This window comes from Anarhichas minor, unplaced genomic scaffold (assembly GCF_050575085.1).
Source record: "Anarhichas minor isolate MPS153535 unplaced genomic scaffold, ASM5057508v1 ptg000026l, whole genome shotgun sequence".
In the NCBI taxonomy this organism is placed as follows: Eukaryota; Metazoa; Chordata; class Actinopteri; order Perciformes; family Anarhichadidae; genus Anarhichas; species Anarhichas minor.
In genome coordinates this window covers 7,888,135-7,897,888 of record NW_027466472.1, presented here as the reverse complement: position 1 = coordinate 7,897,888, position 9,754 = coordinate 7,888,135, and positions in this window count along the sequence as shown.

Here is a 9,754-nt window from a genome sequence, read left to right as displayed (position 1 = left end):
AGTGTTGAATAATCCACTATATGCGGAATAGCACTAAACAACAACTTGAAACAGTTAGTGACCAGCAGTTGAACATAGCAGAGCATTTAACAGCTAAGTGGACAGATGTTGCTGGTGGAGACCAAAAGGGAAATTATCTAAAAGAGAATATTGTGACTTTCATTCACCTGGTGGATTCAAACACAGCTCCAAATTAATACTCTTGCTGCTGTGTCTGCTGGAGGTATGACTAACACATTTGCCATATCAATTTTAAAAGGCAAAACTATGTCAATGTTTTTTTTACAGATTGTTTTTGCCACCTCAAAGAAACAGTTAATGCAGGTATGTAATCGACTGAATTAGGGCTTCGGGTTAGGCTGGCCAAATCTATCGATATTATATCCATCGTGATATGTGACTCTATCGTCTTTATAGCATAAAGCATCGTCTTTATAGCATCTCAATGTGTAAATATTTTCTAAAAGCACCAATAGTCTACCCTACAATATCGTTGCAATATTTGATATTGAGGTACTTGGTCAAAAATATTTGTATATTGGATTTTCTCCATATCGCCCAGCCTACCTTCAGGCATAGCTAGTTTAATTAAGATTAATTGGTGTTGGGATCTATCAGGAGCGTGTTTGGTTATCAGCAAATATGAAAACTAAACTATTAACATCAATGCAGTTATTGACATTAATAAGCTTATTAACAATTACTCAAAATGACGGGACACCACCCTGAGAACAGGGACCAATAACCAAACTACAAATTGAGTCTCACAATTGGTGTTCACTCAGAATGTCCACAGTCAAAGTGCTGTTCTACATTCAGAGCGAACAGTGAAGGTTGAATTTGAGCACAAGCCACAATATCCAGCTGTTATCACACACACAAGCACAAGTAATCACAGAAAACTGCTCTTTAAAATATAACAGAGTTTATTAAATCCAAATAATAAATGATCGAGTCAAATAATATCAAAAGCCGACAAACACTATCATACAATTATACGTCTAATACCTAAAGTCAAGGGAACAATCTCGAACCCGGCCGGCGAATCGAGGTTCGGCCCGCCGTGGTTCTGGTCTTTAAAGTGAGAAGACCACAATCAACCAACTCCAGCAGCAGTGACTGATCCAATGCAGCACGGTTACAGCAGCTGAGAATACACAGTGTAACACGTCGCAAACACTACTGGATGATTTGAAACTCGCGCTGGTGTTTTATCAAACGCAGGGGTCCACAGCGATCGACCAATGAGGGACCAGTATTACGTTTTGGCTGGGACTCTGAGGTGTGGCGCATTCCTTGGCCCTGGGTGCATTATCTTACAGGCCTTTTGTTGAACAACAGAGCCTTTTCCTTTGTTGAGAGCCTTGTACAGGCCATGAGGACATAGTCAGACCCCAACAACACAGACGCTCTCTGTCTCTGTTATAAACACACAAATGAACAGAGAAATATTGAGTTGAGGAGAGAGAGAGAGAGAGAGAGAGAGAGAGAGAGAGAGAGAGAGAGAGAGAGAGAGCAGGGAACGATTCACCTCTCGTTACTTCTGCGGTCTCTATACTGTCCCTGCCCATGCTAAGCAATGATTCATGCTCGCTGATACTCACTCTCTGATACAATACAGCACACACTCATTTACTGACACGCACACACACACACACACACACACACACACACACACACACACCGGCACATGTGTTTACACACTCGTGCAAAAAAAAGGCACACAAAGGGACAAGGAAGGAAACAAAAATCAGTGTCACACAGTGTCACGGACTGCAGACAAGCACCCAGCCACAAGCACACACACACACACACATGAAAACCGGCCAAAATTCAGCAGTACAGCACATTCATCTTCCATTCAGACAAATACAGAGACATGGACTCGCATGTACAAAACATGTACGCACACAAACATAAACATCCTCTTTACTGAAATAAACAAACATTATTTCATTTTCTCAACATAGACAGATGCAGCTACAGTGGATAAACACACACACACACACACACACACATCATTGCATGCTGCAGATGCCACAGCCGTTTGTCTTAATTAGGGGAAAAACATTAATTATCTTAGCTAATATGGTGCAGGCTAATACAAGTCGATCAATCCTGAGGACAGGCACTGTGTGTGGCCATTACACAGGAGAAATTTAAAACCAATCAGGGGCACCATAAATACACACATGATAAAGAAGGATGGTGTTCAACAGAAGCACACACACACACACACACACACACACACACACACACCCAAGAGGAGAATAAAACAAGTGCTTGTTGCACCGACCGCAGTCAACGGTCCTAATAAACAACTTCCAAACCCTCCTCAGGCCGCCTCTCACACACAAAGCAGCAAAGGCATTTGAACTAGTCCTCCAACATTCTTCGACTGGTTTTCTCTGGAAAACTACGTGTGTACACTGATTGTTTAATTTCCACAGAAGAAGTGTCGAAGTCTAAAGTACAAATATGAGCGGAAGACTTTAGCATAAATGCTCTGCATGTTTGGAAGCACGTACCTGTGTGAGCAGCTTTTTCTCTGTGATGAAGATGAAGAAAAACCCACACAGGACTCGTCTCACTGATGCACACCTTCACATTCATCTTGAGGGTTTCCACAGCACACAACCTAACCCCAGACATTAATGAACTGGCAGCCAAGAAAAGATGCCAAACATCTGGCTCTGGTACATCTGCATAAAAGAATGTAGCCTATTTCTTTTTGTCCAATGTCCCTTCTACCCTGTTTATTAAATGTTGACCCTGTTTGGCCCTCAACCTAGTCCCAATTGTTTTAATTTTGTCCCTCTCTGTGATCGAGTTTGACAGCTGTTCTAAGGTGACGTGGATCACACACATGGCTGCAAGGCGACAGTACACAGCTCCCTGTTGGTAATGATTTGTCGTAACTTGTAGCCAAAAAACTTGTTGGTGCTCGTCGCTGCGAGGGATTTGGACCGATGATTTCATCAGGCGTGTAAAGGCCGACAGACAGCAGTTCGGGCCGGTCTCTGTGTGACTCTCGTCAAGCTGTTGCCAAACACAGAGGAAGTGAATGCAGCTCTGATGAAACGAATGAAACAGAGAGACGGGAGAGTAGAGCATCGGCCACTGAAACCTTCCAGGTTCCTTCTTACACGGTCATCAGGCTAAGTGTGTTTCACTTCATTCATTCATTCCGACGCTGTGTTCAGGTTCGCTCATTTCACTGGTAAAATATGTACGCAAAAAGTTGAAATATTTCTTTGGTTCACACACACAAGATATGCATAAACACAAATACAATAGACAGCCACACAAACAGGCTTACTGGACATTTTCTCTGATTTCCGTGACACCTCTCTATCATAAGAATAATAAGGGCTTACTAATAATGCACAAATATCGGGGACACGCAAATATTTTCAACTTGTGTTGTCGCCCAGGCACTTGTTTTTGCTCTGGAATGGTAATTGTTATTGATTCTCTTTTTTTAAAATGTTGATAGAAAAACATGTTTTGCTGCTGCAAGTCGCCGTAACCGCTTGATACACACCTTTTGGTGAAGCAAAAAACGCTTAGCAAAAGATCAACAGAGTGGCAGGTAGCAGTTAGCCTGTGACCTGTGGTGGATGTTGTCATGGGTTTGTGGTGCAGAGGCGATGTGAATGCATTTCCAATTTTAAGGAGACACTTGGCTGGCAGGCTCGGGATGGCTGTCTCTGAGCTTTTAAGAATTTAACTCGGGGAGATAATGCTGTGCACTTAATTTTTTCCTGTAAACAACTTTGACCGTGTTTCTCCACCTCTCTGTCTCTGTCTGTTCATTGGTCTGTTCCCAGGCAGACTGACAAAACACCTACAGAAGCCTGGCCACGGCCTGGCAGAGAGGAATCTCCACTAAAAACACAGTCACCGTGCCAAAGTCCCATGCCGAGTGTGCCAGGTCTTTAGAGCCCATCCAAACATTCCCGGTTATTACGTCTGTGATGTGACATCGTATTTGTTTTATTAGAGTTAGGTACAAAGTTTTGTTATATGAGCTTACTGGAGAAATCTCACATCACTATTTTTCTGCTGGTGTCATCAACAGCAGAGATGATGTGTGCAACGACTAAAGGGAAGCAATCATGTGCTTGTAGTACTAAAGCAAATCACCAAATCACAGGACTTAATTGGAAGCGAGTCATTTTTTCAAGCAATAATGCAAAAAATGCATAATTTTCAACTTCTCAATAATGAGGATTTGCTGTTGCTCTTTGTTTCACACGGCATATTTATAGGTTTTAGACCGCTGGTTGAACAAATCACTAGATTTGAAGATGTCATCTTTGCCCCCGGGGAAACTAGGATGGCTATTTTTCACCACTTTCTCAAACACAATTATTATAGTAATTGAGGAAATCCCACTTGTATGAGTGCGTGGGAGCATTTGGCTGACAGCTATCTTTTTGTCCCTGTTTTAATGGAACCCCATGAGGACGCCTCTTCCTGTCTCTGTATGTCCTCAGTAAAGTATAAACAACAATTATCCGATGGTTGGTGCAGATGGGCTGTGCTGTTGAAACACTGCTAGTTATCATAACGCTTTAGTCACAATGGAGTCACTGAAAAAAATGTAATTCATCAATGCCATTAATATTAGATAACAGAATCCATAAATAGGAACAAACCAAACATTGAACATGATCTCTGGTCTGTTGTTCTTAATGCTCCATATTAATCATCTTAATATGCATAGAATCGTCCACTTCAATGCAACAGGAAATGTCAAATAAATATTTCAGGATTTGCAAATATGAACAAACGTCTGCAAACAAGCGATTATGTCAACAACTAACTTGTTTTCTCAAGCTGACAAACAAACAACAAATTCGTGGGAACATGCGAAAGTGTCCCAGAATGATTTTATGGCCCTTTTTTTTTTTTTTATGGCTTGAGGCAAATACTTTGCTTATCGTCTGGCTTCATTTTCATTGCGACCCTTCTGCAAAGCTCCACATAGCTGCTGTCACAGAGATTCTCGCATGTGCACAGTGAAACCCCTTGTTGCCCTGAGGCAGGCCACTGTGCAGCTTGCGGCAGGTTAATGCCTTGCCTGAGGGCACTGTGGTTCTGTTTTATTTGATTTCCCTGATTTGGTTCCAGTTCACTGACACACAGATTGATATTTGCCAGGGTTGGTGGGTTTGCGGGACGTTTCAGTGACTTATTTTAGTAGAAGCATCCTATTGTTTCGTATATGCGGTTAATTCCGTTCAGTTTCTGTTTCAATAACACTTCATCAGTGCAGAAACATTTCACAAGTCACAACAAAACTATAAACTGTACTAAGAATACCACAAAGATACCACTAGAGCTAAAATAACACGTAGAGATATGATTGGTAGCAGAACACCTCCGCGCGAAGCCTCAATGGGAACGTGTTTAATAGCTCGATATGTTTCACTCCTTTAGCAAAAAATGGCGATAACACTGTAAACAAAAAACACACTTACCCAGAATGACAGCAAAACAGATAAAAAGGTGGCAACATCAACAAGTTGACGCCATGGTACGTTACGGGACAGGTCCTGCTCCGTTCCTCTCTGTAACAACAAAGACCGGTTACTCGTGGAGTGGGGGGGGGGGGGGGGGGGAGAAACCTCCCGTAGTGGAAAACAAGTGTAAATAAACCACGATGAACACACTCAGAGCTGCTTTTCTATCATGAACACCGGGTAAAAGTGCGGTTTAAGCTCTCTGTTTCTCTATCTCCAGACCTACCTGCTGTGAAGTCGCTCCGGTTGCTGCGCGCTCACTTTACTCACTGTTACTGCCGCCGCGCTGCTGCAGCACTGCACGACGGAGCGCGCTACACAACGGTGCCGCGCACGCGCAAATGAGTCTTGCGTCACGGAACCTGAACAGAGGGAGCGACTCATCATTTTTTTTTTAACCATTAGGTACTATTGTCACTAGAACTAGACTTGTTTTTTTTTTATCATTGGCTGTAGCTGTGCAGACGTAGTTGCAGCAGAAACATACCAGCACAAGAAAAGTAGCAAGTTGTTCAGCTGAAACTCTCGGGGCTTTAAAAAAAAAAAAACATAAAAAGTGAACACAAAAGTCATATAATTAACGGCAAGTACAGCAACAATATTTAAGCTTCATGCCAATTAGCTTAACTCACTTGTTGAATTCAAGGGTTATGGATTTTAAGAAGCTTCAATAAGTAGCCTGGTGTTGAGTGAATTCTTTGAAAAGTTTTTAACCCCTTTGGCAAGTGGTCTTTGTACAAACAGGGCCATTCTTTAGGATTGAATTTATAATGAGGACATGAAATAAAGTCCTGCACCAACTGCCACAGTGTGTATGTAACAGTTTACTGCTCATTGACATTAACATGGGCAGCTTTTGGTCAAACATCACCGACCGGTGAAGAGCTGGTGTCTCATCTCGTTGGGAGTTTATGATACTTTTATTGTTCTCATATTTCATTTGGGAATATTGCTGTTTCCTGCTCAGCGTCCGGTCTTCATCACAGTATATAGGCTATAGGCCCATCTGATAAGATGTATAGCTGTATAGCCACACAACAGAGACACAAATTTGAGAAACCGCAACACAACTTTATTTACCTGCTTCAGCGCTGATTGCTGAGTGGCACCCATAAAGAGGTTCTGTTGAACAAAAGCCTGTACGTGTGAAAGGAAATGGTTGTAACTGCTGCCTCGGGTGCCTTCTGTCCCTTCAGATTTGCAGCTGCCTTCCTTTGTAAGGTTAGAGTGTTTTAAAATTAAAATTAAAATAACCAGATATGTGTAGCGTGTTTCAGATATATCAATTTTGAGTAACTATGTTATTGCAGAAGTAAAGTACAGCCAACAGTAGGACAACAGTGTTGACGTAATGGCTGTGTTTTGGATCCCATCTGGAGATTAAGAGACTGAGACTGAGGTCTGAAAGAAACCACTGTTATCCCAAGTATGTGCTTGTGTAAAATATAGTTGCAGGCCTCGGCTGGAGGCGATGTATTCTCGGTTTTTTTTCTTCCGTTTTGTGGCCAGCCACACTAAATCTGCCCTTCAAAGTCGAATTGTTTATTATTCACAAACTATCAGATGTAAATCTACTAATCCGAGGAGAACTCTCTGTTATTGTAAAAAGAGAACAGACAGTTCTATGAGCTACCCTCCTTTATATTTAATTTCCTATTGCGTTTGATCGTGAATGATTGATTTGTCACATCCAAAACACGTTCATGTGGATTGAATCTAGTGTTCCCCCAAAAAGTTAAAGTAGAGAGTTTGTGCTCATGCGAGGGACGCACATAACTAATGTGTTTGTGGGCTTAAATTCAAGCCAACTTTAGTTTAGTAACTAACTAGAATAAGCCACAGCTGGGACTGAGAGGAAAACAAGATATGTCCGATGCTTGGACAGAATCAGTATACACTAGGAAGTTGGCTACCATTACCCTCGACCACACACTGACATAACTGCACAAAACTGGTTGCTTTGCAAAATGCAAAAACTAAAACATCTGCACATAGAAATACCCTGAACCTTGAACTGATGTGGCACAAAAGTCCTTCACAGGTACAAAGATGTTGTAAACCATGCAGGACATGTATAACAACTGATAAAATAAATACATGTAAGAGGATCAAGTCACTTAGGTATTTTAATTTCTAAACCAACACCTGGCTGACCTCTTTTCTTCTGTTAGCTATGTTGAAACGAAGACATGTGCAGACAGGGAAGTGACTGCATTTCCCTTTAGAAACTAGTTGCCCAAAGCTTAATCGGCAAATTTCGTAACGATTATGGAGTAGCGTAAGAGCCTCTCTGATCCAAAAAGTAATTTGAGGCCTCCACCCTTCTTTTTCATCTGCAACAGCATGGCATGAAGAGCTTGAACTTTAAACACATTGTCATGAAGGGGCCGCTGGTAGAGTGCACAAGTCACACTTACACACTGAAACGGCACCTGATCTTTATTTAACAAAAGTCATGTCCTCAGTAGCTTTTAAGTGTGCAGCAAAAATAAACCTGGTGCATTTCAGACATGTAAGTTCCATTAATTTAATAGCTGTCGAGTCTTCGTGTGTGGTTTCCCACAAAAATACTTTTTTTTCTGGCAAATATTCTGATGACCCTAAGGCTTGTGTACACCACTCGAGCTGAAGTCTTCATTTCAAACTTTCACACGGTATCGCACGTCTGTAAATGCCCTCAGAGATGGAACGTTTCATCTGGTTCCTGATGGACAGATGCACAGATGCAGGAGAAGCCGTTACATCTGGAGCTGTGAGGCCATGTGTTGCTGTGTGATCCGGCCTGCAGGATCCCAACGGATCAGTTAAGTCATTCGTTGCTCAAAAATGAGCCTCTATGGCCACTGTGGTCAATATCATCAACACTTGTTGCCTCAACTACATTCTGACATTTGACAAAAAAGGAATGCTCTTTGCTCATTTTAAACATGTTATACACTCATTTTGTATGTACTCTATATCATTCATATTAGCCCCTTTTACATACATGACTATGCCTACATGTGAAAATCCTTTGTCTTTAACATGAGACTTTTGAATGAAGAAAAATAACATCTATCCTCCTATTAAGGAATGGTTGAATTTAAAAGCAATAAACCACACCCTTTCTCAAGGAGCCATTTTAGCAATTCATCCCATATTTGTCTCTTGTGGCAACAGTGGCCGTTGCTCAGCAGATGTTATATAGTCTCTCTTTTAGTGCATTTCTTGTATAAAAAGTCTCATTGAAATGTTTTAGATTGATCATATTGTGATTGATCTGGTAGCCTGCGTGTGTGATTGGAAGACAGAATAAATAAACCAGATACGACTCGTTAACAAGGAAATGGCCGAGTACAAGCACTTAGCACGTGATTACACACATATCTCTGGAAAATACATCTTGAAGCATCCACAAAAGTTCGATATATCTAATGTCTAATTAGCATTTTTCTGATTGCTGTTAAAACAGACTGAATCTTCCAGCTGGCATCATTTCCACCATTCAATTATTGTCATGTTAAAGACGTGAGACGTGTGTGTGTTTGGTGGGGCACTGTTAATATAAGAGGTGTGTGCCAGTGTTTGTTCAGTATTGCATTTATCTGAAAGAGTGGTGGTTGGTTGTTGCTCAACCAGTCGGATGTCAGCTGATGGATGTAGGGAGAAGTGAAAGAGTGAGCCTTCTTTGCCGTGGGCCTTTTTATTTTCTCAGCCAAAAGGGAAATAATTCTTCGTGGTTCTTCCATTTGAACACATACACTTTCAGTCAGCGTCCATGTTCTTACATCAACCTGCTCCTGAAACGGGACAAAGAGAGGCAAAGACTGCAACACTTTAATGTGTCGTTGAAGGGAACTCTAGAACAAGATTTACATTTCACTGTTGAAATCATTTGAGACCATTAAGTCAGTCCTGTGACTCGGACATGCAGGTTACCATTTCACTCACCCACGCCTCCAATCATTATGAAAGCGGTCACCTCAGCTCCTTCAGAGACTCTCTTGAAGACACTGAAGTCAAGTCATATTTTTTTTTTTTTTTCTTTCCTTCTTCTAAACGGCCTTAATTTGCCAGGGCTATGTGGGAGTCATGAGACATACATATAGAGAACGGTTAAAATCATCCATGTTCACATTCATGTTTGCTGACTTGCTGAAATGGATCCTCAGTCGAGATAAAAAGTTCATTCTTGACCTTAAACACTTTCTGCCGTTTCACTTTCAGAGATGGACAAATAAAAGTTA